This window comes from Jatropha curcas, chromosome 1, assembly GCF_041381405.1.
Source record: "Jatropha curcas cultivar XTBG-Jc1 chromosome 1, XTBG_Jcur_1.0, whole genome shotgun sequence".
In the NCBI taxonomy this organism is placed as follows: Eukaryota; Viridiplantae; Streptophyta; class Magnoliopsida; order Malpighiales; family Euphorbiaceae; genus Jatropha; species Jatropha curcas.
In genome coordinates, this window is record NC_143151.1 from 12842448 (window position 1) to 12848716 (window position 6269).

A 6269-nucleotide genomic window follows, 5' to 3' on the forward strand; every position below is an offset into this window, starting at 1 on the left:
CTTATTTTAGCATTCTCAAGAATTCTTAATTGATTATAGATTTCAAAATTAAGGATTTTCAGATATTCTTGAATTTTTTTCTAAAAGACCAGTATGCTGCAAAAAATTAGTGTCGAGAAGATACATACCAATAAAACTGGATTTCGTGAGGCATGTGAAACGTTCGCCCTCTTCCATAGTGTAGATGGGAAATGGCGCTTTGTACCTGGAAGCCAAATCTTTCTTTGTTGGAATAGAAAAAGATGAACCATCATTCTTTTTCCTTGCTTTTTGCTTGAACGGCGTAGTGATGATGAGAGTGATATTGATTGTAAAAAGCAGAAGATGGTTTTTCTTGTGAAGATTATTGCACTGGCAGATGTGGTGTTTGAAGAAAAATAAAATCCTTTATATAGACAATCTTAAGGAATGATAGGTAATGGAGAAGTTGGGAAAGAAAGTATTTGATTGGTTTTGAAAGGGTGTTTGCAGTTTTTGCAGATTTGAATACCTTGGGAAGGAGAAGAGTTGAATTAAATTTTGAAAGGACAATTTCTTATCTTATGTTCATTGGTCAGTCGCGCCTGTGAATCTGGTTTCGCGATCGCGACTTTAAGATTTCGTCTCGTGAATGATCATTGCAAACCTTCTGACTTCTTTTGCACCCTATTCGCACTCGTGAATATTTCTATCGTGATCGCGATCTTTAATCCAATCTCTCTGTCTCTTTTTTTACAGGTATCGTGCCTGTGCTTCCATGAATCGCGCTCGTGATGTTGTTCGCGAATATAAAGGCCAACTCCTCTGTGCTTAAAACTCAACCTTACGCACCCGCGCTTCCATAAATCGCGCTCGTGAAAGCTGTTTCTGCAAATATAAAGTTTGCTGCACACTTGAACTGAAATTAGTCCTTTTTATTATTTCAAATAACAAATAAAATAAAATAAAAATAAAATGAACAAAACATATTATATATATATATATATATATATATATATATATATATATATATATATATATATATATATATATATATATATATTTTCAACTCTAATGCTCCATGATCTAAAATTTTTCGACACTTCAAATCATCCACTCCACCTAGACTTCAATTTTTCAGGAAATAGGCCTAGTCGTGAATTAAACAACAATACTTTATCGCCTTCTTTAAATGACTTGATTCGAATATGAGTGTCATGCCATTTCTTAGTTCTTTCCTTATATAACTTGGCATTCTCATATGTTAATAATCTAATCTCATCATGTTCATTTAATTGAAGTTTCCTTTTACAGCCTGCCTTGTTCAAATCAAAATTCAGAGCTTTTATTCAAGTTCTAAAGGTAGATGACATGCTTTACCATAAATCAAATGGTATGGAGACATCCCAATTGGTGTTTTAAAAGCCGTTCGATATGCCCAAAGTGCATCATCTAATTTAAGTGACCAGTCTTTACGAGATGAATTGACAGTTTTTTCTAAAATCCACTTAAGTTCACGATTTTCTAAAATCCACTTAAGTTCACGATTTGAAATTTCCACTTGACCACTAGTTTGTGGATGGTATGGAGTAGATACTCTATGGTATACTCCATATCTTTTCAAAAGACTCAAAAGATTTATTTAAAAAGTGCGTACCTCCGTCACTTATTATTGCCCGTGGAACTCCAAATCTTGTAATTAGTGCTTTTAAAAACTTAACCACCGTATTGGCGTTGTTTGTTACACAAGCTTGTGCCTCTACCCATTTGGAAACATAATCCACAGCCACCAAAATATAACTTTTACCTTGTGAAATAAGGAAGGGTCCCATAAAGTCGATTCCCCATACATCGAATATCTCTACTTCAAGTATGTTGGATAAAGGCATCTCATCTCTCCGACTTATGTTGCCGACCCTTTGACACCTGTCACAATAAGAGACAAATATACGGGCATCTTGAAACAATGTAGGCCAATAAAAGCCACTTTCTAAAACCTTTGAAGCAGTTCTACTTGTTCCATGGTGCCCTTCGTATGGAATCAAATGACAATGCATAAGTATACCTTGTATTTTCGTTTCCCCTACACATCTTCTAATCATACCATCCCCACATATCTTAAACAAAAATGGTTCATCCCACAAAAAATTTTTAACATCTGAGTAAAATTTTTTTCATTGTGCATAAGTCATATCAGGATGTATTATTTTAGAAGCTAGAAAATTTGCAATGTCAGTATACCAAGGTGTATGAACATGTTGTATTAACATTAAATTTTCATCTGGAAAACTTTCATTAATAACTGTAGACTCTCCTATTGGACCTTCTTCATTTTCTAGTCATGATAAATGATCAGCGACTAAATTCTCAGAACCCTTTTTATCTCTAATCTCAATGTCAAATTCTTGCAATAACAACACCAATCTAATAAGACGTGGTTTCACATCTTTCTTAGCAAATAAGTATTTTAATGCAGAATGATCAGTATAGAATGACTGGATCCCAACAAGTATGATATAAATTTATCACATGCATATACTACGGCCAACATTTCTTTTTCAGTAGTTGTATAATTCATTTGAGTACTAGTTAGAACATGCCTAACATAGTATATCACATGCAATTTCTTATCATGTCTTTGCCCTAAAACACAACCAACAGCAACATCACTAGCATCACACATTATTTCAAATGGTGATCCCTAATCAGGTTTTGCATAATAGGTGCACTTACTAATGAATCTTTCAAAGTGTTAAAGGCATTTAAACAATCTTGAGAAAAATTAAAGGGTTCATCTTTAACAAGTAAGTTAGTTAATGGCTTAGCAATGATAGAGAAATTCTTTATAAATCTCCTATAAAATCCTGTATGGCCTAGAAAAGATCTAATTCCCTTAACCGTAGCAGGAGGTGGTAATTTTTCTATGACTTCTATCTTTGCCCTATCTGTTTGGATTCCATCTTTACTTATTTTTTGCCCCAAAACAATGCCCTCATCAACCATAAAGTGGCATTTTCCCCAATTTAAAACTAAATTAGCACTTTCACATCTTGATAACACTAGGTTCAAATTTTTCAAACAACTTTCAAAAGAATCACCATATACAGAAAAATCATCCATGAATACATCCATAATTTCTTCTATGTAATCAATAAAAATGGCTGTCATGCAGTGTTGGAATGTTGCGGGTGCATTACATAATCCAAAAGGCATGCATCTATATGGAAATGTACTGAATGGATAAGGAAATGTAGTTTTCTCTTGGTCATTTGGGAATATATAAATCTGAAAATATCCCGAATATCCATCGAGAAAGCAATAGAAAGTATGACCAGCAATCCTTTCCAACATTTGGTCTATGAATGGCAATGGAAAGTGATCTTTCCTTGTGGCTGAATTTAGCTTCCTATAGTCAATGCATACCCTCCAACCCGCAGTGGTTCTAGTAGGGATTAGTTCACCATTTTCATTTTTTACTACAGTCATCCCTCCCTTTTTAGGAACACATTGAATCGAGCTAACCCATTGGCTATCCGAAATTGGGTATATTACTCATGCATCTAACAACTTTATAATTTCCTTCTTCACTACTTCTTTCATATTAGGATTAAGTCTCCTTTGTCTTTCTGCCCTAGGTACATGTCCATCTTCAAGATTTATGTAATGCATGACTCTATTAGGACTTGTACCCTTAAGGTCAGAAATTATTTCTGACAATACTTAACAATTCGTTTTCTTGATCTATGGTTAATTTGTTAGAAATGATTATTGGAAGTGTGTGATCTTTACCTAGGAAAGCATATCTTAGATGGCTAGGTAATTCTTTAAGGTCTACTATTGGTGGCCTTTTAATTGATGGAGATAAAGGCTCATTTTCTCTAAGTAACATCTCAGGTCTTAAACTTATAAATTCCTTTTCTTCGTTACTTGCACTGTCATTTTCATATTTAACATTATTGTCCAATGCAAATATTTCATGCACACATGTATCAACTATGTCAATCCTCATGCAATTACCTTCATCCATAGGATATTTCATGGCATTATCTATATGAAATTCAATGAGATCATCACCTATTCTAAGGATTAATTTCCCTTTTGAGACATCAATTAATGCCCTCCCTGTGTTCATGAATGGTCTTCCTAAAATAAGAGGACAATTCTCATCATAAACAAAGTCAAGTATGACAAAATCAGTTGGAAAAATAAACTTGTCAACTTTAACAAGTACATCTTCAATAATGCTATAAGGTCTTTTAATAGATTAGTCAACAAGTTGTAGAACCATATTAGTACGTTTTACTTCATATTCTAAAGCCAATTTCTTAAAAAGAGATAATGGCATCAAGTTAACACTTGCTCCTAAGTCACAAAGACATCTAGGGAAATCTACCTCACCTAATCTACATGGTATGGTAAAGCTTCTTGGATCCTTAAGTTTAGTAGGTAATTTACTTGAGATTATGGAACTACAATCCTCGGTCAAAGTAACTGTTGACACATCCTTCCAACTACTTTTCTTTGAGATTAAATCTTTAAGAAATTTCTCGTAGTTCAAAATTTGTGTAATGGCTTCCATGAATGACATATTAATATGCAAATGTTTCAATTTATTTATAAAGCTTAAGAATTGCTTATCTTGCTCTTGCTTCTTTAACCTTTGCAGCAAAGGTGGACTTGGTTGATAAACTTTCACATTATCCTTTTCCTTTTCCTTTGATACTGCAGAATTTACTTCCTTGCTCGGTTCATAAACCGGCTCAACAGATTCATTATTCAAGACATTAGCATCGATACCCGAAGGAACTACTTTATCAACTACTTTTCCACTTCTTAAAACAATAGCAATTACATTCTCCCTAGGATTCTTTTCTGTATTACTTGGAAGGTTTCCTACTCCATTTGATGAAATAGCATTGGCAAGTTGCCCCACTTGCACCTCCAAGTTATGTGTAGATGAAGAATGATTTTTGAAAAGTTTGTCAAACTTAGTCTCTAACCATTTAAAATTATCATCCTGACTGCTCATTTTCTAATTTATTCCATCCAAAACCTTGTCAATTTTACTTGTTAATTGTCCTATTTTATCTTGAGATTGATTAACTTGATTTCCTCTATCTTGATTATCATGGTTTCGCTAAAAAGTGTTAGGATGAGTACGATATTCAATATTATAGTTATTCGAGTATAGACCGCGAGCTTGTCCTTGAACATAGTCCACTTGTTCCTCCATAATCGGATGATTATAATTACACTCTTTTGAAATATGTCCATTTTGACCACAATTTTCACAAATAAGAGATGTTGACTTACTCACATTCAAGTTATCAATTTTATATGCTAAAGCAGAAATTTGTGCTTGCATCATAGTTAAGGGATCTAACTCATGTACTTTCTTAACTGAATCTTTTGAAGAAGAAGGTGAAGAATCATGATTAACATTGGAATGACTTATTTGAGCCCTTTCGATTGGCCATATGCTGTTGTTGTTAGCCATTTCCTCCAACAACTCAATTGCATCATCAGTAGTCTTCTTCATTAATGATCCTCTTGCCATAGGATCTATAGTACCTCTTGTAGAAGGAGTAACCCCATTGTAAAAGGTTTGAATCAATATATTTTGGGGAAGGCCATGGTGTGGGCAAACTTGTTGAAGTTCTTTATAGCGATCCCATGCTTCATATAGGGATTCATTTTCATGTTGGGTGAATGAGGTTATTTCTTTAATAAGCCTAGCAGTCCTTGCTAATGGAAAGTATTTAGACAAGAAAGTTTGGGCCAGTTATTCCCAAGTAGTGACAGAATTTGGTGGCAACGAATTCAACCAAGCTTTCGCTTTATCCTTCAAAGTGAAAGGAAAAAGATGTAGCTTGATGGCATCCACTGGCACTGAATCCATTTTAAATGTATCACATATCTTAAGAAAACTGGCTATATGAGAGTTTGGATCCTCATTTGGTAATCCATAAAATTGAACACTATTTTGGATCATTTGTAAAACTAGGTTTAATTTCAAATTGGTTAGCATTTACTGGTGGACGTACTACTCCTTTCTATGAACCATTTAGGCTTGGAGTAACGTAATCCATCAACCTTTGCTGTGGTGGATTTTGCTCAGCCATAATTCCTGGATTTCTTCTTTTCTTTTTCCTTTTCTGTCTTGAAAGAAAATGTTCAATCTCAGGTTGATAATCTTCTAATTCACTTGTTGAAGATCTAGTACTTGGCATATAAGTTATTCAATATGTGCTCCTACAAAATTTTGAATCAAAAGTAAGTTGGTATCTGATAAAAAAAAATGTTCTAAATCA

At 33.9% G+C, this 6269-nt stretch overlaps 1 non-coding gene across 1 annotated transcript; it reads left to right on the forward strand.

Annotated features, from left to right (window-relative positions):
• The first annotated feature begins 5585 nt into the window (after positions 1–5585).
• On the forward strand, positions 5586–5692 carry LOC149499027 (small nucleolar RNA R71). The gene has a single exon (XR_016319235.1). It is a non-coding gene; the product is annotated as a small nucleolar RNA R71 (small nucleolar RNA).
• The last annotated feature ends 577 nt before the right edge of the window (positions 5693–6269 follow it).